Genomic DNA, 24,346 nt, shown 5'->3' on the forward strand with positions numbered 1-24,346 from the left:
AGTGGAACGACAACACAAAATTAATCGCGTATGAGGTAGATGCCAGACTGAGATTCACTGGAAGAATCCTCAGGAAACCAACAAAGGAGGTAGCTTACAAAAACTAGTTCAACCAATACTTGAATACTGCTCGTCGGTATGGGATCCTTACCAGATAGGATTGTTAGAGGAAGTAGAAAAGATCTAAAGAAGAGCTACACGCCTGTTATAGGTTAATTTCTTAAAGGCGAAAGTGCCAGAGATGCTCAGCAACTACAGTGGCAGACCCTGCGAAACAGGCGTTGTGCATCACCGTGTGGTTTACTATTAAAATTCCGAGAAAGTTCGTTACTGGAAGAATCAAACAATATATTGCTTCCTCCTATGAATATCTCGTGGTTATGAGCTCAGGGAGATTTGAGCCCACACGGAACCTTATCAGCAATCGTTCTTCCCGCGAAGCACTCGCGATCCCAACAGGAAAAGAGGGAGTGACACTGGTACCTTCCAGCATACACCGTGTTAATGAAATCTATATGGCCTGTTAAATACAGTAGGTCTTAGTGTTGACTTTGTGGATATTTGTTGGAGCTCAGTGTTACGCTTATAATCCTCAAACTAACAATGGACTCGAAAATACTGAGCCTCCGTTTTCTGTTGATTGATTCAACCAAGACGGTTACACAGAGGAACTTTCCCATTCCTCAATGTCTTTCCTTGCCTTTACTCAACGGTTTTCGTCCCGCGTCTTTGTATGTTAGTTTCATGATTCAAAACTCTTACGTAACTACAACAGTAAGTTGAAAATGAGTCAGCAATGAGGAATTCACTATTAATCCATTGCATCAGTATAAAACGTAAACTATTAAATCAATTTCTGAAAGATTCAAACTGTAGAATCCCTTATACCATTTAAGTAAAAGCTTGCTTTCATTATTAATCTATTGTATCCATATAAAACGTAAGCTATTGAATTAATTTTTGAAAGACTCTAACGGTGGGAGTCCTTGGATCATATAGGTAAATTCTTTTCCGTAATGCAGTACCCGGTAGGAGCGATCAATGGTGGCACAGTGCAATGCAGATGCAGTTTATCCATCAGCAAATACAGGAGCCGGAACAAGCAACTTCTTTTTCGTATTCGACACAACGATCATGAATTTGCTGAACGAAGGCGATGTTTTTCGAGTTAGTAGAAATAGGTCACCTTTGTTCAAGAAATGACTTCTTTGTCAAACCCCACTGCCTGCAACGTAAGCTCCGGAAACATTCTGTTGGTAGAAGAATTTCCCAGTGTCACTTTTCCTTTCCATTTACTCAAGTCTCCTTAACAGTCCCTGCAAAACTATCCACACTCATGCTCATAAATTAAGGATAATGCTGATACATGATGAGACAACGCTCTGGTGGTCGTTTTGCGGGTTTAAATCACCTCGGGGTATGACCATGAGGTGAATTTGAATTGCGGTGATCGCACGGTGGCGCTGGCAGCAGTCCACACACGCAGAGGTGTGTTGGCGCATGTCAGAGTACGGTGCAGCGAGTAAATGTGCAGACGTTTCCAGACGTGCTAATGGTGACTGTGTGTTGAAAATGGCTCAAAGAACACATACTGATGACGTTATGAGGGGTAGAATACTAGGGCGACTGGAGGCTGGTCAAACGCAGCATATTTTAACCCAATCGAGAATCTGTGAGACCACCTCCTTCAGGCTGTTAGAGTCGGCAAGGCTCAACATCTCTGTCGGTACTTTCCAGAAAAAAATGCTTCAAATGGCTCTGAGCACTATGGGACTTAACTTCTGAGGTCATCAGTCCCCTAGAACTTAGAACTACTTAAACCTAACTAACCTAAGGACATAACACACACATCCATGCCCGAGGCAGGATTCGAACCTGCGACGTAGCGGTCGCGTGATTCCAGACTGTAGCGCCTAGAACCGCTCGGCCAACGCGGCCGGCGGTACTTTCCAGAACCTCTCTGACTCTGTTCCTGCACATCTGCGCTGCAAAAAGTGATTATTCACGCTTTTGACAGCTAGTCACATCAATGTGACTGTACCATGTATGTCTGCAAAATTTTCGATAGTGCAAGTACCTAAATTTATATTATTCTATTAGGAATAAGCGCGCTTTCATGCTAAGCGCTCTACTTCATGCATGACGCTGCTTTCAGATTTAGACTTGATAGACTTGAGACATCAGATACTTAAAACCTCTGCACCAGCGTGGCTGCAATTAGACAACGTAAAAGCCATCGCCGATTCAGACAGAAACTGGAATACAAGCAGTACATGGTTCCTAAGGTCCGCAAATTGAGAAAGCATATGTATTCTGAAACAACAGAAAATCAGCTTCACATTTGGCTTGCATCAGTATTGGCCGGAGACGCCGGCCAGGACTCGACGAAATGGCTGAAAGTATCCGACCGAGTCTTCAAATACAACAAGTGGGATGGCATGCTGCGATTGGCAAATGTGTACCTTTACTTGAATGGCATAGCCAAGCAGTGGTTCGAGGTGGACGAAGAGAAGCTCGATGATAGCTGGGACAAATTCCAGGTCGAACTGAAGCAAACATTTGGTGACAATCTGCAGCAAGTCCACTTAGCGGAAGGACGATAGAAGGACAGGTCCCAGTGTTATGAGAAAACAATGCGGTCTTAAATAGCCGCACACAATATTTGGGCATTATGCTACAATGTGAATCCGAATACGACTGAAACCGACGAAATCTCAAGAAGCCCTTGAAGGCATGTACCGAGCATTTCTGGAAAAGAATGTCATAACAGAGTACTTTGTCAAGAGGTACGAGCCGGTCACCTAGCCGCTGAATTCAGGAAAACTATGCAAGGCGACCATCTATGGAATGATGCGACTACAGATGAATATCCCTCAAAATGTCTGGACGCTAATCGACTCTGGTGTTTCCTTTTATGTGATGTCGAATGCTTGTCGCCGCTAGATGAAGAAAACTCGTTCCGTGACACGAAAGTCACTGTGTTGAAGGCTGCGAATGATAAATAGGTCCAGTTGACAAGAACATGTATTGCAAAGATAACAATCAATGACAGAATAGAGCGCTTAGAATTTGTCGTTTTAACAGAACGTAGTCACAATGTTGCTTTCGGATGACACTTCTTGCAGACATCACAATCGGTCATAGACTGTGGATGATCAGACCTCCAAACTGACAAAGCTAGTCCACCAAACACACATAACAAATATTTCTTTGGGAGGTTATTTGTGCTGAAGACGTTATGTCCTGCGGTCGTCCATGAGACGAGTTCCAGTCGTCAATCTAAATGCTCAGTTAAAAAAGCAGTTCAGACTTACAAAAGAAATGTACATACTAGAGACGATCATACACATTCCAGGTGACCAAGGTAATCTTTGGATCACTAACAGTCACGAACAGCTACAACTCACTCTGCCCTAAAGGTACGTGCCCAGGAACAGCCTAACCAGTCTGGCTGAGTCGCATCGTCGAAGAATCGTGCTCCTCTGTCACTAGAAACAACGCAGTGGAGGAAGCTGCAGTTGAACTGACCATAAGATCTGCCCTGATCGAGAAACAACATACGTCGACGAGTGTTAGCCGCTCTGCGGCAGTTTTCGAATGCTTTCAGAAACGGAATGGAGGAAATACAGACAAACCGGCTCCTCCTGTGTGAGTTCTTTTTGATATGCACATTGGTATCAGTAATAAGCGTGTTTTCAGTGCAAAGTGTTGTACTGCATTGTCGATCTTGCATTCGGATTTGGACTTAATTGTTGTTACGATGTGGCGATATTAATGCTCAGTGAGTTTCTAATAATTTATAATAATCAAGAACTGCAATCACAACAGTTTTAGTAAACTATGGTGTAGAGTGTTAGTCTGAAATTTTTGGTAACTAAGCAAAATAATTCAGTGTGTGTCTGCCGGTATCGCGAAGTGCAATCTGATTGGGAGGCAGAACGCTTGAGAATTCATCCTCCCATTTATTCTCTCTTGTAAAGTGATAAAGAGTTTGTGAAAAATGGAATAAGGTAATAGCAAAGTCGGGGTTTTAACTTGTAATTAATGGGGTCAGAGTCCAGCACATATGGAGTGAATGTTGGTAATTCGTGTCTCTAGTGTTTTGTTAGTCTAATTCAGACAAGAGAGAAGGATGATATAACTGCCAAAAGCGAAAGTTAGTCTACTCGTGGTCGACGACTGAATGTCCTGGGATTTTGTAATTAAACTATCTAGTTAAACAAAAAAATCCATATTGCATGAGTATCAAAAGCCTTTCTACGAACAAAAGCACTCGATGCCATTTCGACGAGTGGGCGCTACTCAGGTTTTCCAATTAAGAAGTCAGAGCCAGTATTGTCATCGGCTGTTTGTTTCATTCATTCACAAGTGGCAATCAAATATCAGCTTTCCCACATTCACAGTGGAAGCTGCATGGCACCGGAGGACATACGTTACTCACATTGTGTACACAAAATACTATAATATTTACTTAGAATAATAGGAAATAATTTTCTTAGGTGTTTCAATACATGACGTATAAAGTTCGGTATATCTTTTAGTGCAGTTATAGCAGTCGGTTTCCTTGACGATATATCTAGGAATAACCTGCCAAACCACTGTACAGTCTATAACGCAGAATGGTGTGAGGTACTGAAACCAATGGAATAGACGAGGTGTTGCAAAGGGAGAAAAAGAATCTTCAAAAATGTGAAAATGAGCTACGGTCAGTGAAACCACAGACTACCCGAACTGATCCTCCTTTCAGTAACGGAGATGGAATGAGGTTGCACAGATCCGTCTCCATATGGACCATTGTCCTACGATTCTCGTTTTGTAATCCGGGGAGAGGACCCACTAGCTTGTCTGGTTGTATTTCGGTATAACACATTTGAACTGAGTGTGTTTGATGTTCTTTAAGAATGTTCCTTGTACAGAAATCAGATGGCAGTTATAAGAGTCGAGGGACATGAAAGGGAAGCAGTGGATGAGAAGGGAGTGAGACAGGGTTGTAGCCTATCCCCGATGTTATTCAATGTGTATATTGAACAAGCAGTAACAGAAACAAAAGAAAAATTTGGAATAGAAATTAAATCCCAGGTATAAGAAATTAAAACTTTGAGGTTTGCCGATGACGTTCTAATTCTCTCAGAGACAGAAAAGTACTTGGAAGAGCAGTTGAACGGAATGGACAGTATCTTAAAAGGAAGATGAACATCAACAAAAGCGAAATGAAGATAACGGAATGTCGTCGGATTAAATCAAGTGATGCTGAGGAAATTGGATTAGGACATGAGACACTTAAAGTAGATGAGTTTTGCTATTTGGGCAGCAAAATGATGGTCGAGGTACAGAGGATATAAAATGTAGACTGGCAATGGCAAGAAAGGTGTATCTGAAGAAAAGAAATTTGTTAACATCGAGTATAGATTTAAGTGTCAGGAATTCTTCTCTAGCCGGCCGCGGTGGTCGTGCGGTTCTAGGCGCTCCAGTCCGGAGCCGCTCTGCTGCTACGGTCGCAGGTTCGAATCCTGCCTCGGGCATGGCTGTGTGTGATGTCCTTAGGTTAGTTAGGTTTAATTAGTTCTAAGTTCTAGGGGACTGATGACCACAGCAGTTGAGTCCCATAGTGCTCAGAGCCATTTGAATCATTTGAACCAATTCTTCTCTGGAAGTATTTTTATGAAGTGTATCCGTGTATGGAAGTAAAACATTGGTGATAAACAGTTATGACAATAAGAGAAATGTGGTGATACGGAAGAATGCTGAAGATTACATGGGTAAACCACGTAACTAACGAGGAGGCACTGAATGAAATTGGGCAGAAAAGAAATTTGTGGCACAAACTGACTAGAAGTGGGGATCAGTTGGTAGGACACATTCTGAGGCATCAAGGGATCACCAATTTAGTAATGGAGGGAAGCGTGGGGCGGGGGGTTAAAATCGTAGAGGGAGACCGAAAGATGAATACAGTAAGCAGTTTCAGAAGGATGTAGGTTGCAGTAGTTACTCGGAGATGTAGAGGCTTGCTTAGTATAGAACAGCATGGAGAACTGCATCAACCGTTTCGGGCTGAAGACCACAACAACAAGAGGGGATCTACTCTTTTCTCTTCTCTCTCTCTCTCTCTCTCAGTCTCTCTCTCTCTCTCTCTCTCTCTCTCTCTCTCTGTGTGTGTGTGTGTGTGTGTGTGTGTGTGTGTCTCACATAAGAAGATTTAGGAAACTTTTAACACTTTTCGTCTCGTCAGAAACCAGTATCAGTTCGCCATTTTGGAAGGCCTCAATGTCGCTCACTCAACATCATCATCATCATCATCATTATTTCAGCATTATGTCAGGCCTGCAACCTACATCCTTCTGAATCTGCTTGCTATATTCGTCTCTTGGTCACCCTCAACGATTTTTACCCCCCCCCCCCCCCCCCCCCGCGATTCCCTCCAAATTGGCGGTCACTTGATGTCTCAGAATATGTTCTACCAACGGATACCTTCTTCTAGTCAGACTGTGTCAGAATTTCTTTTCTCCCCAATTCTATACAATACCTCCTCATTAGTTATGTCCTCTACCCCTCAAATCTTCAGCGTTCTTCTCTAACACCACATTTGAAAAACTTCTATTCTCTTCTCGTCCAAACTGTTTATCGTTGGTTTTGAAGAGTCATGCATTATTTGAAAATAGCAACAACTTTCATAAATATAACAGTAGGAACAAAAAATCATTCTTACTCTTGCACAGAAAGTGGCCAAGTACGCATCCATAAAGTATTTGATCACCTCCTTTTTAAATGAAAGGTGCTGGGAGACAATAACAGTTTTAAAAATAAAAATTTCTGAATGTATAGTGTGTATGTGATTGGATTTATTTATCAAATTTTGTTGTAGATTAACATTAAAACAAAACAAAAAACAAGTTACGTAAATATGCAGCACGTAGCTATGTTATTAGAGAGAGAAAAGAGAGAGTATATTTTATCTGCAGACCTACTGACACGTTTAACAAAATGACGAGTTGTGACAAAAGTTAAACTAAACCATTTTCACGTCATTTCTGTAGAAAGGAAAACAAAATAAATGGTTTCCTTTACGGCCTGTATGCCCCCTCCTCCCAGACTTTTTTACTATGTTGAAGTAGATCACAAACATCCCAGGGCTGAAGTTACTTTGGGTAGCGAACATTTGCAGAAAACAACCTCTCGTACGTTCTGTCGCATGGGAAATACATAATTGCTTAAAGGAAATTTTCCTTGGTGCACGAATTAACGCAGTGTTAGCTTTCTACGAAAGTGCACATACGAGCAGTGATATAAAAGGAAGGAATGAAAAATAAGGTTTAACTTCCCGATGACAAGGTCATTAGAGATGGATCATGAGCTCGGATAAGGAAAGCTGGTGAAGGAAATCGGCTGTGCCGATTTAGGGAAATCACAGAAAATTTGAATATGGATTACCATATGGGAATACGAACCGTCATCCTCCCCAATACGTGTCCACTGTCTCCCAAGTCCAGCGTCTCGCTCGGTGAATTGCGATGTGCTTTCATTATTCGCAACTGCATAGTTTTCAGATCTTTGTGACTGTATCGCCCAACATTAATGTTCTGCACACAGCGGCATCGCTAGTTTTCAAGTACTATCCAAAATAGGACTCATAAGACGGGTGAGAGTCATCCCAACATTTATGCTGATTGATTTAGAAGTTCCTCGATAGCTCAGTCTGTAACAGCATTACCCGCTAAAGCCAAAGCTTCGGGTTTATATCACGATCCGAAACAGAATTTTAATGAGCCAGGACATTACAAAACCGCAAATTCCAGTACAGAGGGAAAAATAAATTCTGAATATAAGAGTTTAAATCATTATGGCCGACCGAGAATGTGGACACCCAAGAAAGAGAGCAGGGTTTTAATGTTACACTGATTCGATCATTTGACATGATGAACACTAATATTTCATCTTGCGGCGACACTAGTGCATGTTCTTCGCGCCCTGTAGGGGTAATTTGGCTTCTGAAGAAGAGAAATTTGTTAACATCGAGTATAGATTTAAGTGGCAGGAAGTATTTTCTGAAAGTATTTGTGTGGAGTGCAGCCATGTATGGAAGTGAAACATGGACGATAAACAGTTGTAGACTGTACGCTCCTTCGAGCTCGGTCACGGAGTCCCTTATAAAGTTACGCAACCAGCTTAACTAAATCCATGATGCAGAACACAATTGTTTTGAAGCGTATTCCTAATTTTTCACATAATGAAGGCACAATAAGACTTCGAATTTTTACGAGTGACTTTGTGTTAATTACTTAAATTTTCTTTGAAGATTGGTGTTTCCTATCAGGAAACTAAATACTTTTGCTGTCATTGTGTTGTCCAGAAGATTTGGCTTGAAAGGCGATGCATTTTGGTAACTGAGTTAATTAATGTTTAATCAATAATTTCTACTGCTTTTTCACTTTCAGGATAAGCAGAATACTTCATGGGAATAAATTTTAAGTTTATCGAGCAGTAACCGTCAATTCTAGACGTAATGTATGGACGATTTAGAATTACTTGGAAAGGAATCGTTTTTTGAACGTGTATTTGATATGCCAAATACGAAGTAGTTTATCTGGATTTTTGTTTCAGTTCTTCAGCGATGGTTAACTCACTGCCAATTTCATACTGATGATTTCAGAGTATCAGCATGGAGAAGTATTGAAGATAGCAACCTGAACGTCCAAAACTAATTTGAGGTAGCTGAAGCTGATTGGTTGTTACAGCGTTTCTCTGGTCACCAGCAACATTATTTGAATTACTCCTGCTGTGTGAAAGATGTTAAGCAGATGAACAGTAACCACAGCTGAGATACTTTAAAGGTAAGTAACTCCCCATCCCCGATTCTTGACAGAATCGAACTCTCGTGTATACAACAGCTCCGTATTAAGAAAATCTAATTTTTTACGGATATCAGTGCTTATGACGTCGTATCTCCTGAACTTCGTTTCGTACAATGATACTATTTGCCACCTACATTCAGTGGTATATGTGAATACTGTCTGTAAATGTTTTGTTAATAGAGTTGGTAGTAAATAAGTAATGAATTAAAACATCTTGCCTGATGCTTAAGAGTTTTCTCATCAACGGCGAAAATGAAGTAATCTATAGACTTCCTTTATTAATTACTTTATGGTGGGGGAGGGGGGGGGTATCAGGGAGAAGAAGTTTCTAAAACGCTTGTAATTATGTGTAAAGTTTGTTGAAAGTCTCTAAGGGTTCTCAGTCTCTAATACTGGATGAATGTAGTCCGGGTAATCTCTGCGCCCATTGTTAAACCTTTGAAGTAACATTATACCTCTTAATGAGCAGATTATAAAAGGATTTTAATTTTTTTTAAATTCTGTCATTAATTATATGAAATACGGAAAATCAAATTTTTCTCGCCCTGGAAGTCATTAAATAGGCAACCTAGAACCATTAGCGGACTGTTCAATAATATAAACTGCCTGAAAAAAAAGTGAGGTACCCAGAAAGCACTGTCAGATGTCAATGTAACTTCGTCCATCATGTACACACTACAGGCGATGCTGAGAGTTGCAGTTCCCTGTAACAGATAGAATGGTCACAAGAGCGCATTAGTGTTTGTGCAGAATCCATATATATTAAAAATTGTGTATGTATGGATGTATTTATGTTCCATACAAACCACTGGATCGATTTCAAACAAACTTAATACACGTATCACTTAATGTCTGGAAAGACCCACTGTGGGGCTAAGAACCATCAACCTCTCGAAGGGGTGGGGAGGGGAGGGGGAAAAAGAAGAGTAATTCACGACGCATAAATAGCCAGATCTTATTCATCCAGTATTTTAAAATTGAGAGCACTTAGTGACCTTCAACCAACTTCCACAAAATGATGACAAGGAAACAAGTTTATCACTGTTCAAATAACTTACGGGGATGGAACCGGGTGACGTCGTCGACAGCCCCCGGTATTTCCACAGGAGCACCCCCTGCCACTTTCAAACCAAAACACTGATACAAATTGTAGCTGATGTTAGCTACAAACTAATCCAATGCCTAATAGTATCAGTATAGATCAGGTGCCAAAACATAACTAAGGTGATCCTGTTACCTCAGGAATAATTCATTTAAGATGCTCAGACTGTCCTCCAGCCAGTTTATTCATTTTCATTGCTAAACCTAACATTAAGTCCAACTTGATACAGGGTACTCCCAAAATAATTTCAGAGTTACTACACGCTAGTAACAGCAGCGCTATTGTCTTAGAGTATCCTCACTCGCCGTAATTAGATGGAAATCGAATATATAGATGCTGTTTATTAGGTTTTACAGAAAATTATTGGCGTGATATGCGATAAGGCACTAAATCTTCGAGAAACGTGCGGTTCTAGGCGCTACAGTCTGGAGCCGAGCGACCGTTACGGTCGCAGGTTCGAATTCTGCCTCGGGCATGGATGTGTGTGATGTCCTTAGGTTAGTTAGGTTTCATTAGTTCTAAGTTCTAGGCGACTGATGACCTCAGAAGTTAAGTCGCATAGTGCTCAGAGCCATTTGAACCATTTCAACTCGAACCTCCGCCGGGAAATGAAAAGTGTGAGTTCATCCACGTGGGTGCTAAAAAGGAATCTGTTAAACTTCGGTTATACGGTAAATCAATCAAATCTAAAGGCCGTAAATTCAACTAAATACCTAGGAATTACAATAATGGAAGGAATACGTAAAAGGTGTCGTGGGGAAGACGAAACAAAGACTGCAATTTATTGGCAGAACACTTAGAAGATGCAACAGATCTACTAAAGAGACGGATGCAACAGATCTACTGAAGAGACTGCCTGCACTACTATTGTCAGTCCTCTGTTTGAAATACTGTTGCGCGGTGTGGGATCCTTACCAGATAGGCTTAACGGAGTACACCGAGGAAGTTTAAAGAAGAACAGCATGTTTTGTATTATCGAGAAATAAGGGAGATTCTGTCACGAGCATGAAACAGGATTCCGTTGCAGCGGAATCTTCTCACGAAATTTCAGTCAGCAAATTTCTCCTCCGAATGCGAAAATATTTTGTTGGCGCCGACCTACAGAGGGAGAAACGACCATCATAATAAAGTAAGGGAAATCAGAGCTCGCACGGAAAAATATAGTTGTTCGTATTTTTCGCGCGCCGTTTGAGACTGGAATAATTGAGAATTATTGTGAAAGTGGTTCGATGAACTTCAGTGTGATTTTCAGAGTATCGTTGTAGATGTAGATGCTGTATTTATAAAACACTAAGTGTGTCATGACCAATGTACTAAATCGATCAGTGTACGTATTTACAGATGGCAGTTTGTTCGTCCTACTGTGCGTTGCTCTGACCTTAGATTTCGTAACACTCTTTCTTCCTTTCTATTCTTCTATTGGTGCGTATTTTTTATTTTTATGTATTCTGCGATGCGCCTTATCATTTTGGTCTTCAGGATACGGAACGACTTTTATAGAAAGCCTGCTTAAAAATTTGCCGTTTCTATTAAGATTTTTTTGCAGCACCCATGTACAGCAATAACATGGGCACTCTCTGGAAATGGTAGCACTGTGGACATAAGTTGTCAGAACAGTTTTATTCTTGGGTATAAGACTCAAAGTGATACACGAAGTAAGGTTTTATAATGATATTATGTAAAACGATAAATTTTATCCTCAGATTTTAGTTATTTTCTCTTTAAAGTAATGCTAAAAAAATTTTCCCTACAATATTCATCAAGAAACCCACCTAAATTTCAGTTCTCGTTCTCATATTTTTCCCATTACTCCTGTTTCTCGGATTGATGCTGTTGATATTACACTGAAGCACCACATCCATTCTTCTGAAATAATATTTCATTAATTATTACAGTGATAGAAGATCTCTTTTAAAGGAGGAAGTTATTGGTCTTTTACAAGTCTCACTGTGACAAAAGTGCTGCAAGATGTTTCAACATGATCACGTCCATTTCATTCACTATACTGACAGATATCTACAACAGATATCGAATAAACTCTTTCTGATCACCACGCCGACCGGAGGCAACATCGTTGATCAGGCGATCAGTGGGATTGGTAACTAAACTTCAAAAACCAACAAAATCCTGCACATGTATTCCACTACTGTTTCGTAAATACACTGACGAGCCAAAAAATGATGACCACCTACTTAATAGCGATTTGGTACACCTTTGGAACGGAAAATAGGAGCGATAATACGTGGTATGGATTCGTAAAGTCCCTGATAGGTTTCCGGATGTATGGGTCTCCCGACACACGCACTTGTCACGCAGTTCCCCAAAATTAAAGGCTGGTGGTTTGTAGGCGCAGGCTTGGTGCCTGACAACGTCTTTGATGTGTTCCATTTGGTTCGTATCAGCGAAATTAGGTAGCCAAGACATCAACGTGAGTTCACTATCATGCTCCTTAAACCACTGTAGCACGCTTCTGGGCTTGTGGTAGGGATAGTTATCCCGATGGTAGCTGCCATAACCGTCGAGATAACACCAAACAAGAAGGGATGCGGGGGGGGTGCAATAACGTTCACGAAGTCCACAACTGTCATAGTGCCTTAGATTACTGCCACAGGTCCCACGGAAGCCTAGATTAGTATTCTACATAGCTTATTACTGTCCCCATCGGCCTGCGTCCTTGGCTGGGTGCATTATCGTGCAGCCGTTCGCCTGTATGTCGGCGTATCCTGACACGACCATCGAACTAGTGTAACAAGAAACGTGATTAATCCGAACAGGCTACATGACACGACCATCGAACTAGTGTAACAAGAAACGTGATTAATCCGAACAGGCTACATGTTTTCATTAACCCAGGGTCCAGTCTAGATGATCGCTTCCCCACTGCAATCGTAACTGACGATTTCGTTGGATCAACATGGGAAAAAACTTGGACCGTCTGCTACGGAACTCCATGTTCAACCATGTGCGCTGAATAGTGTTACACGACACACTCACGTCTGTACCAGCACTGCACTCTATTATCAGACCTGCCCCGTATCGCCGCTTATCCTGCTTTAGAGAGCGGTCAAATGTCCGACCTCCACGTTTTGTGATTATGTGTTGACGTCCAACAACCTGTCGCCTACTCGTGGTTTCACCGCCCTTCAACCATTTTCCACAGGTGCTCACGAAAGTAGCACGCAACCAGCCGACCAGTTTCGCCGTTTCTGAGATGTTTGTTCCCTGGCGCCTTGCCATAACAGCCTTCCCTTTGTTAAATTCGTATATATCAGCGGATTTCCCCATCTGCCACCTGATTCTTCATTCGCCTCTGTTTCCTTAGAGAACCACGTCCCTACGTCGCTATCAGACGACATTCAGTTTCGCGAAGGGTTCATCAATTTAAGTTCAAAATTCAAATGGCTCTGAGTATTATGGGACTTAACATCTGATATCATCAGTCCTCTAGAACTTAGAACTACGCTACTGGCCATTAAAATTGCAACACCAAGAACAAATGCAGATGATAAACGGGTATTCATTGGACAAGTATATTGTACTATAACTGACATGTGATTACATTTTCACGCAATTTGAGTGCATAGATCCTGAGAAAACAGTACCCAGAACAACCACCTCTGGCCCTAATAACGACCTTGATACGCCTGGGCATTGAGTCAAACAGAGCTTGGATGGCGTGTTCAGGTACAGCTGCCCAAGCAGCTTCTACACGATACCACAGTTCGTCAAGAGTAGTGACTGGCGTATTGTGACGAGCCAGTTGCTCGGCCACCATTGACCAGACGTTTTTAGTTGGTGAAAGATCTGGAGAATGTGCTGGCCAGGGCAGCAGTTGAACAGTTTCTGTATCCAGAAAGGCCTGTACAACACCTGCAACATGCGGTCGTGCATTATCCTGCTGAAATGTAGGGTTTCGCAGTGATCGAATGAAGGGTAGCGCCACGGGTCGTAACACATCTGAAATGTAACGTCCACTGTTCAAAGTGCCGTCAATGCGAACAAGAGGTGACCGAGACGTGTAACCAATGGCACCCCATACCATCACGCCGGGTGATACGCCAGTATGACGATGACGAATACACGCTTCCAATGTGCGTTCACCGCGATGTCGCCGAACACGGATTCGACCATTTGGATGCTGTAAACAGAACCTGGATTCATCCGAAAAAATGACGTTTTGCCATTCGTGCACCCAGGTTCGTCGCTGGGTACACCATCGCAGGCGCTCCTGTCTGTGATGCAGCGTCAAGGGTAACCGCAGCCATGGTATCCGAGCTGATAGTCCATGCTGCTGCAAACGTCGTCGAACTGTTCGTGCAGATGGTTGTTGTCTTGCAAACGTCCCCATCTGTTGACTCAGGGATCGAGACGTGGCTGCACGATCCGTTACAGCCATGCTGATAAGATGCCTGTCATCTCGACTGCTAGTGATACGAGGCCGTTGGGATGCAGCACGGCGTTCCGTATTACCCTCCTGAACCCACCGATTCCATATTCTGCTAACAGTCATTGGATCTCGACCAACGCGAGCAGCAATGTCGCGATACGATAAACCGCAATTGCGATAGGCTACAATCCGACCTTTACCAAAGTCGGAAACGTGATGGTACGCATTTCTCCTCCTTACACTAGGCATCACAACAACGTTTTACCACGCAACGCCCGTCAACTGCTGTTTGTGTATGAGAAATCGGATGGAGACTTTCCTCATGTCAGCACGTTGTAGGTGTCGCCACGGCCGCCAACCTTGTGTGAATGCTCTGAAAAGCTAATCATTTGCATATCAGAGCATCTTCTTCCTGTCGGTTAAATTTCGCGTCTGTAGCACGTCATCTTCGTGGTGTAGCAATTTTAACGGCCAGTAGTGTACTTAAATCTAACTAATCTAAGGACATCACACACATCCATGTCCAAGGCAGGATTCGAACCTGCGACCGTAGCGGTCCACGCGGTTCCAGTCTGAAGCGCCTAGAACCGTTCGGCCACACCGGCCGGCAATGTTAGTTCATTTGTCAGAAATGTAGACCTGTGGATTGACGGATCCAATAATAAATTCTGCCGCCAGCAGATGGGGTCGGAAAGGTTGGAACGGAGATCGGTTTCCTTAATAGCGAATACTAGTGTGGGGAAGATGACAGAAGCAAGAACAATGTTATAGTTCCACCTACAATAAGATGGTTAAAGACAAAAGCGTAATTTCAGTTACGACGAGCACGTTGAAGGAATTGGACTGTGTTCTTTTGGAGCATATTATCCGGCATTTACTTTCAGTGGTTTCGCAAAACAAGGAAATTAAAAGCTGGATGACTACGAGAATGAGACACGCTCCTTCCAAATAAGAATTCAGTGCAGCGGTATCTCTCACGGCACCAGCATTCATAATTTACAGTAAAGCGTAGTTATGCATCCATATGGTCTCGTGCACTTAGCGTTCACTAGACAATCCAACGCACAGGTGAGTCAGAATTGTTTTTCTTTTAATTGCTTTCGAGACGTGCCCATACGACCATGTCTACACTGGAAGATACGATAGTGTGTTTGGGCAATTCAGAACATTCATTAGGGTCAAGCCGTACCCTGGTACGAAGTTACGTATGCTTAGACTCGTTTTGTGACTCCACGCAGGCAATTTCCGTGTTAGTTATGACGGTACGAAGATAAGGACAACATAACACTCAGTCCCCGAGCGGAGAAAAATCTCCGACCCGGCGAGGAATCGAACCTGGCCCCCTTCGATTAGCATCAGCCCAACTGATCCCACAGCTACCGAGGACATGTCAAAAGTTAAACACAGCCTCGGACACTGAACAGGAAAACACTCGTGAACTAGTGGTAACGTGACGCGAAGGAGTCATTGGACATTTCAAAGTAAAACGCGGACATTGTATCCAGTCAACTTGTTTTTATGGCTGCTACTTTGATACGTTCAGCTACTCTGGTTGATGACTTAAATACAAACAGCGAGATGACAAGAGTATGGTTCTCGAAACTCGTAGGTGTGTGATGTATGCTAAACAAATATAACAATAAAGGATGTGAAGAAAGTGACGGATTTTGTATCGCAGTGTGTTATCTTAGCGATCAGCAGGCGATGTACTATCATGGAAAGTGATAGTGGGGGATAGCGAGCAACGGCATGGCTCCCGACTCGTCGCTAAAAACTGCTTCGTAAGAAACCTGCAGAAGTCAATGATTATCCTTCCCAAGTGGTTCTAGAATGAACATTCGAAGAGGCTTGCCATGACACGGACATTTGAAGCTGATAATATCACCCTCTTTACGGAGTTACCTGTTACACAGGCATGAAGATTGGGGTTTAAAGTCCCGTCGACGAGGAGCACAAGTAGCGATAGGAGAATAAAGGGGAAGGAAATCACCTGTGTCTTTTTCAAAGTATCCGTCTCCGAATTTGTCTGGACTGATTTGTGAAAATCACGGAAAACCTAAATCTGGATGACCGGACGCGAATTTCAACCGTCGTCCTCGCGAATGCGAGTCCGTTGTGCTAGCCACTGCGCCACCTCTCTCGGTCGTTGCGCTCAACAATGTACAAATGTGGGTGAAATCTTATGAGACTTAACTGCTAAGGTCGTCAGTCCCAAAGCTTACACACTACTTAACCTAAATTATCCTAAGGACAAACACATACACCCATGCCCGAGGGAAGACTCGAACCTCTGCCGGGATCAGCAACACAGAGTTGCGCTCAAGAGAAGGTTCAAGCTACAAGGAAGCTCCTTTTTTGGGTGTTTTCACTGTAAGAGAACGAGAACGGCTTCATAAAGCTATCGTTTGCTCATCATCTTGACGAGTGTCGTAATAATAACTTTGTCCTTCAATATTATAATTCTCTTCTTCACCAGGTTAAAACTGCAATTGATTTTTTCCATTTTGTTGAGCTCAACATCTCATTCACTGTGATGATGTACTGACTCAGCTTTCTCAATGCATAACACGAAGAATTCAGTGGAATGTATCGTCAGGGTGTTAGCGCGTGCGCGCGTTTGTGTGTGTGTGTGTGTGTGTGTGTGTGTGTGTGCGTGTGTGTGTGTGTGTGTGTGTGTGTGTGTGTGTGTGTGTGTGTGTCTGCAGTGTTGAGTAGTGCGTGACTGTGTATAGTGTGAACAGCGATAAGTATCATGATACAAATGAACAACGGTAAAAATGGTTCAAATCGCTCTGAGCACTATTGGACTTAACATCTGAGGTCATCAGTCCCCTAGAACTTAGAAATACTTAGACCTAAATAACCTAAGGACATCACACACATCCATGCCCGAGGCTGGATTCGTACCTGCGACCGTAATGGTAGCGCGGTTCCAGACTGTAGCGCCTAGAACCGCTCGACCACTCCGGCCGGCGAACGACGGTAAAATATTTTTATAAAGATAATATTACTGTATATGCAAATCAAAATAACTTTTTGGAATTGTTTCCTTTCTCAATTAAGATGGTGTGATATTACACTCTAAGACAAAACAGAAGACGCACCACGAAGAAATTATCCGAATAGCACGGAAGTCGGTAAACATGAAGTACATGATCGAGTTTAGAAAACTTGACTGGTTTATTCAAAAGAAAGAACTTCACAAATTGAGCAAGTCAATAACGCGTTGGTCCACTTCTGATTCTTATGCAAGCAGTTATTCGGCTTAGTACTGATTGACAGAGTTGTTGGATACTCTCCTCATGAGTATACTGCCAAATTCTGTCCAACTGGTGCGTTAGATCGTCAAAGCGCCGAGGCCGTTGTAGGGCCCTGCCCATAATGTTCCAAACGTTTTCAATTAGGAAGATATTGGGCAAAGTTAATGGCCAAAGTAGGGTCTGGTAAGCACGAAGACAAGCAGCAGTAACTCTTGCCGAAATGTAAGCCAGGCCGGCCGGTGTGGCTGAGGGGTTCTAGGCGGTGCAGTCTGGAACTGCGCGACCGATACGGTCGCAGGTTCGAGTTCTGCCTCGGGCATGGATGTGTGTGATGTCCTTAGGTTAGTTAGGTTTAATTAGTTCTAAGTTCTAGGCAACTGATGACCTCAGAAGTTAAGTCGCATAGTGCTCAGAGCCATTTGAACCATTTGTCCTTAGGTTAGTTAGGTTTAAGTAGTTCTAAGTTCTAGGGGACTGATGACCTCAGATGTTAAGGTCCATAGTGCTCAGAGCCATTTGAACCATTTTGTAAGCCCAGGATGGCTTACAACAAACGAGACGCAGGATATCGTCGGCGTATCGCTGTGCTGTAATGGTACCACGGATGGCAACCAAAGAGGTCCTGATATGAAAAGAAATGGCACCCCAGACTATCACTCCCGGCTGTCGGACAGTACAGCGGGCGACAGTCAGCTTGCTATCCCACAGCTCTCTGCGGCGTCTCCAAACACGTCTTCGACCGGGAATATCATTGAAAGGAGTAGAATTGTCCTCAGTGATAAAACACACTTCGAACTGAGCCCCGATGACCAGGGAAGACGCGTCTGGAGACGCCCCAGGTTGCGGTGAGACACCAAACTGACTGTCGTCAGCCATACGGCCCAGCAACGAGAAGTGATGATCTGTGGTGACATTTCTTTTCGTATGAGGATCCCTTTGGTTGTCATCCGCGGCACCCCTACAGCACAGCACGTCGGCTATATTCTACGCCCCGTTTTGTTGCTCTTCATGGCAAGCCATCAAAAAATGGTTCAAATGGCTCTGAGCACTTTGGGACTTAACTTCTGAGGTCATTAGTCTCCTATAACTTAGAACTACTTAAACCTAACTAACCTAAAGACATCACACACATCCCTGCCCGAGGCAGGATTCGAACCTGCGACCGTAGCGGCCGCGCGGTTCCAGACTGTAGCGCCTAGAACCGCTCGGCCACCCCGGCCATCCTGGGCTTACATTTCAGCAAAATAATGTCCGTTCGCTTGACAAACCCTACCTTGACCAGCAAGGTCAGCTGATTTCACCCCAACTGAGAACTTTTGAAACATTATGGGCAGAGCCCTCCAAACGTATCTGGATTTTGACGATCTAAAGCGCCACTTGGACAGAATTTGCAACTACATTCCTCAAGAGGACATCCAGCAATTTTATCATACAGTGCCAAGTCGAATACCTACTTGCATAAAGTCCAGAGACAGAACAACGCCCTACTGACTTACTCAGTTTGTGAAGTTCTCTCTCTCGAATAAATAATCCAATTTTTCTGTAACTGTAATCTTTTATTTGTCTGTACATGTATATCACATCTACCGAGTTTCGTCCTACCCGAGTAATTACTTCGTGGTGTGTGGTTTTTTGCTTTTTATCTTAGAGTGTATAACTTGATTTGCTCCGCTTTCTTGAGCTCAGCATCTCATTCATTGTGGTGAGGTGCTGACTGAGCTTTTTCAAAGTACATTGCGAAGAATTCAGTGGAATGTCGGAAGTATGACAACGGTGCTGATGTCAGTCGTGTGTGTGTGTGTGTTTGTGTGTGTGCGCGCGCGCACTCCTGTGTGTGTCTGCAGCTTAGTGTGGTAATGTGAAGTGACCAGTCATGTGATACCAATGTAAAGCGCTAAAGTATTTTTCATCGGATAATATTACTGTATGTATAAATTAGAATTTCTGTTTTAATTGCTTACTTTTTCAATTAATATGACACGTCAGATATTATTTTGTAAATGCTCTATAGATAAATAACTAGACTAAACTAAACATACACATAGCATTACCAGAGATTATGCTCACAAAAAGTCCAAGGAAAAAAGTCGAAATCTATCCGGAATCGAGCACAAGTCTCTGAACATGTAATCTGCCACTGTCCTATGGAAAGGCCAAGCCCTGTATTTTACCCTCGAATATGGCTAAGCGTATGCAATAACACGGCGTTCTGTTCTCACTTAGTAGGCCTCTGTGACCGAGCGGTTCTAGGCGCTTCAGTCCGGAACCGCGCTGCTGCTACGGTCGCAGGTTCGAATCCTGCCCCGGGAATGGATGTGTGTGATGTATTTAGGTTAGTTAAGTTTGAGTAGCTCTAAGTGTAGGGGACTGATGACCGCAGATGTTAAGTCCCATAGTGCTTAGAGTCATTTGAACCATTTGTTCTCACTTACATGGCCTGCTCAACAATTCTAAGAGCTTCCCGCCGTCCTTGATGTTTCTTGACATCATTTCGAACATTTCAATGCCGCACAGGCATTATATTTGTTGCGTTTTTAATGATTTTCTTTTTTCCTAGCGTTAATTTCGTCGAACCGATCCACTGTTTCCATTAACCGAAAATTTTTTATATCATTTTAGCCCTTCACGTCGCCAAGGTTGTCAGTTGACCTAACGCTGTCCGGTGTATCAAGCCAGAGGTCATTAATCTCCAGCGGAAATTTTCTCCGCGTGCTTTCTAACTATTGCTGCAAGTGTAATACCGATTTTAATCAGGCCCTGTAACGATACGCACTCTATGAGTTTTTGAGAACTGGATGTATACGTTCCTATTCTGAATCAGCTTTAGGCATGAAAATTAACTAATTTTGATGTAATAGAGACCTTGAACCTAGAATAAATTACTTCTCTGTGTGTTTAACATTATGCCACGCTGCATATACAAATTTATAATTTTCTTTTAGTAATTGCTTGTAACAATATGCAATAAATATCCCAGCATGAGGGTCGGTAACACGCTACGGACATTTACAAATCTGAAGAAAAATTCCCGCAGTTCTTCTACAAGATATTAATTTAAGACTGCAGTTAACGATACATAGAATACGACCATGTGTGCAGAGGAACAGAATGCTGAGGGAACTACTGCTAAACAGAAGACTGATAAATACCGGAATTTAGTTAAGCATGTACGTGGTTCACGAAAGTGTTCTGTTTTCATGATACTGGCTTCTTATGTACGATACTATAAGATAGTATATATATATATATATATATATATATATATATATATAAGACTAAGATGGTACTAACTCAAGTAGCAGTGTGGCCGGCCAAACGTGTAATGCTTTCTCGGCCATTTGCACTTTCTGTGGATTCTACATAATACTTTTAACTACCAGAGGCAACAACACAGGTGATGAAGACTTCAAGTACTCATATATACAGAGCTCAAAGTCGCATTCAAAGCAAAGGACAACTAGACAAGACGAAGATTCCTAAGAAGTTCTCTGTATGCACATTGCTTAAACGACTGAGCAGCTGCGGCGCAGAAAAAAAAAACTTTTCATATGAAATTATCACCTTCTCACTTGCGGAAACAGTGATTACTAAAAAAATCTCTTCCTTCGATTCAAGTTGATTCAAATAAGTATGGGTAACCTTTGCTACTGGTAGAGAATTATATCCCGTTTTTTCAAGGTTGATGTACATATAGCCCGGCAATTTGTTTGCTGAAAAATACCAAAGACTATAGGAATAGTAATATGATTGCTTTACACTCTTTCCATGTCTTTAGTTCGCTGCCGTTTTCTCACAATAATTAGGAATAACTCAGTTCTGTCGAAAGATCGGCCTAATTACGTAGCGCCTATCTGAGTACAATTCCTGAGCATCCTATATAAAAAAAAAACGATACCATTTGAACTGATCTTACTGAAAAATCACATTATTAGAATAAGTATGAAAGGCCCTCTAGTCCGGACTGCTTTGAAACTGACGTAGCATATTATCATCTACTCTTTAGTTTACTTTGAAAACCAGCTTATCAAATGCAAAAATATCATTGCCATTGAAATTAGAACATTCTAAAATGTATTAGAGAGATATGTATTGTTCGTACAACGAAGAATAAAAGTTGTCTGCACCGTAATCCCTTTGCTAAGCTCATTCTCTGTACTTGGAACCACTGAAACTGTATGGGAGTACAAACTCTTACGAAAAGGAACAGGTATGTTGAAAGTCTGAGTGATGTTGCTATGTGTACACACACTGTTGTAGGATATCTAGTTGAATAAGTGCAAACTAAAACGACATAAAGTGTAAAATAATATTAAAACAAGCTGTAGTGACTCGCCAGTGCTAAAACAGTAATCACCATTCACCAGTGTTATTTACACATTTCAGAGCGCTGTTTCCGCTACTGCAACAACAGGTGCGCGATCTATGAAAGGCTAGAACAAGCAAATCACGTGGGCTTCCTACTGACTCAAGAATATGCATTAAAATCGTACGTGCACTTCCGACATCACCAACGAATTATTAATGGATTTAGCTACGTTTTATAACAAGAAAGACGAAACAGTATTTATCTGAATTATTACATCAAATTCACGCAATCAACTATAGAAAAGCGGTCAGTGAAGCACTTTAAATCCGCCATTCGGAATCACTACTCTTTTATTCTTTTAATTTTGAGAGGTTACTTTTTGTGATAATATTCCAATTTACTCTTTCACTGATACCAACGTAACATTCCGTTATTAGACAAACATCACAAGGGCAGATTGTATTCGATTACTTTCTAATTAGATTAAGAAAATGCTTGAGATGCATTACGCCTTCTATGTGGGTTGTACAAGGCAAGCTAATCAGATGGTACTTAGAACTACACAACTCTTTACAATCCAAACGTCACCATATGTCATTGCTTTCTGTGGTTCTTTCAATCCAAAAACCATTTCAAGTTAATAAATACGGCTGCGAAAGACATTAATAGTTTAATAGTGGGCTAGGGACACGTATTTATTCTGACGAAACATCTTAGGAATATGTCATAGCTCGATACGACGATCACCTGCAACATACCTTATTCTTCTGAAGATGGACATAAATACAGGTCATAGACGTCAACTTGGCATTAGTAGTAGAAATAATGTTCGTTTAGTTACAGTGTGATAAGTAACAGAACAATGCCGCGTTAAAGTAGAAATGCGGCCGCGCGCGAAGCAGAGTGCCGCAGTTAGGTACTTACGTGTGCGACAGCTGGCGCCAGAGTGCGGCAGTGGCAGCGGCGGCGGCGGGGGCGGCGGTGGCGGCGGCGGGGGCGATGGGGGCGGCCGCATTGATCCCCGTGCCCTGTCCTGCGCAATGCTTCGCCCTCGCCCGCTTCTGATCAATACGGGCTCCCACTTTCCGCTCACTTCCCGGCCGTGACCTTTGCTAAGCAACAATTCCGTCATTCATCAGACGTCATCTAGGCAAAGCGAACTAGAAAGATTTGGCAGAGACCCGAAGGGACAGTCTCTCCATCACTGTTCTGCAAGCATTACCTCTTCACACGACACCGTCTGCTTTAAGGCAGTCGACGACAGGCTGACCGAGATTCGATTCGACTGCCTCTCTGTCCCTGTTAAACAACAATTCCGTCATTCATACGACATCGTCTGTGCAGTGCTGAGCCAACTAGGTGTGACAGCGATTGGAAGCGACTGTATATCTGCCCCTATCCGTGTGCTGATAACTCCTCGCCCGCTCCCAGGTGCAGCAAAGACCGCCCATGGACACAGGACGGGAAGTAGGACAACCTAGCTGATGGGGCTGCTTGGCATCCGCATGCCATAGCGAACCCTATATGCAAAATACAATGACGGAAAAAAAATCCGACACCAAGAAGGAGTTGTGCGAGACAAAAGAAAATGGGTAGGCCTGTTTCTACATCTGAAAGATGATGTCAATTCAGATTTCGCACCAGTCGAATAAGAGTGGCACTAGTAGCACCACTGTGAGGATACAAATTAGGTTTGCTTTAAATGCACATTGTAACGGTCGTGAGCGGTAGTTATCTTTGAGACTGGATCGAGTGAGTTGATGTTAATCAAGAATGCCTTTAAAACGACCGAGTTTGAATGAGGTCATTCAATAGACCTACGAGAAGCTCTATGTTCCTTCCGCGATATTACAGAAAGACATGACAGGAAATAGCCACTGTACATGATTGTTGGCAGCGGTGGTCATGGGAAGGTACGGTCGCAAGAAGACCGGACTCCGGAGGGCCACGTGGCACTACCGAGAGGGAAGACTGTCGTGTTCGGCGTAAGGTTGTGACATATCGCAGCAACAATTCGAGGAGCAGTTGACACCATAGTGACATGACGAATTGTTACAAATCAGTTACCTCTAGGACAGTTCCGTAGCGTGTATTCCGCTGGCCGTTTGCGACTTCACTGTTGTCACACGAGAGCTCACTGGAGAATGGAGTGGAGATCTGTGATGTTTCCTGATGAAAGACAGTTCTACCTCGGTGCCAGTATGCCCGTGTGTTGGTTAGGAGGAGGCCAGGTGAGTGCCTGCAGCTAACTTGTCTGTTGTCAAGACACCTTGGACCTGGAATCTTTTGTGGGATTTCGTATAACGGCAGGAGTACTCTCGTGGTTATCCCACACACCCTGACTGCAAATCTGTAGGTCAGTGTGGTGATTCGACCTGTTGTACTGCCATTCGTGAACAGCATTGCAGGGGCGTTTTCCAACAGGATAACGCTAGCCCACTT

General features: G+C 42.7%; 1 protein-coding gene across 1 annotated transcript in view; it reads right to left on the bottom strand.

Annotated features, from left to right (window-relative positions):
* LOC126470164 (intermembrane lipid transfer protein VPS13A-like) overlaps window positions 1-22,840 on the bottom strand; it is a 762,201-nt gene extending 739,361 nt beyond the window's left edge. Inside the window, exon 1 of the mRNA XM_050097791.1 lies at window positions 22,829-22,840. The gene's annotated coding sequence lies outside the window, so the exon portion shown is untranslated. The remainder of the gene's footprint in view (window positions 1-22,828) is intronic.
* Window positions 22,841-24,346: the final 1,506 nt, after the last annotated feature.

Source organism: Schistocerca serialis, chromosome 3 (assembly GCF_023864345.2).
Source record: "Schistocerca serialis cubense isolate TAMUIC-IGC-003099 chromosome 3, iqSchSeri2.2, whole genome shotgun sequence".
Lineage (NCBI taxonomy): Eukaryota > Metazoa > Arthropoda > Insecta > Orthoptera > Acrididae > Schistocerca > Schistocerca serialis.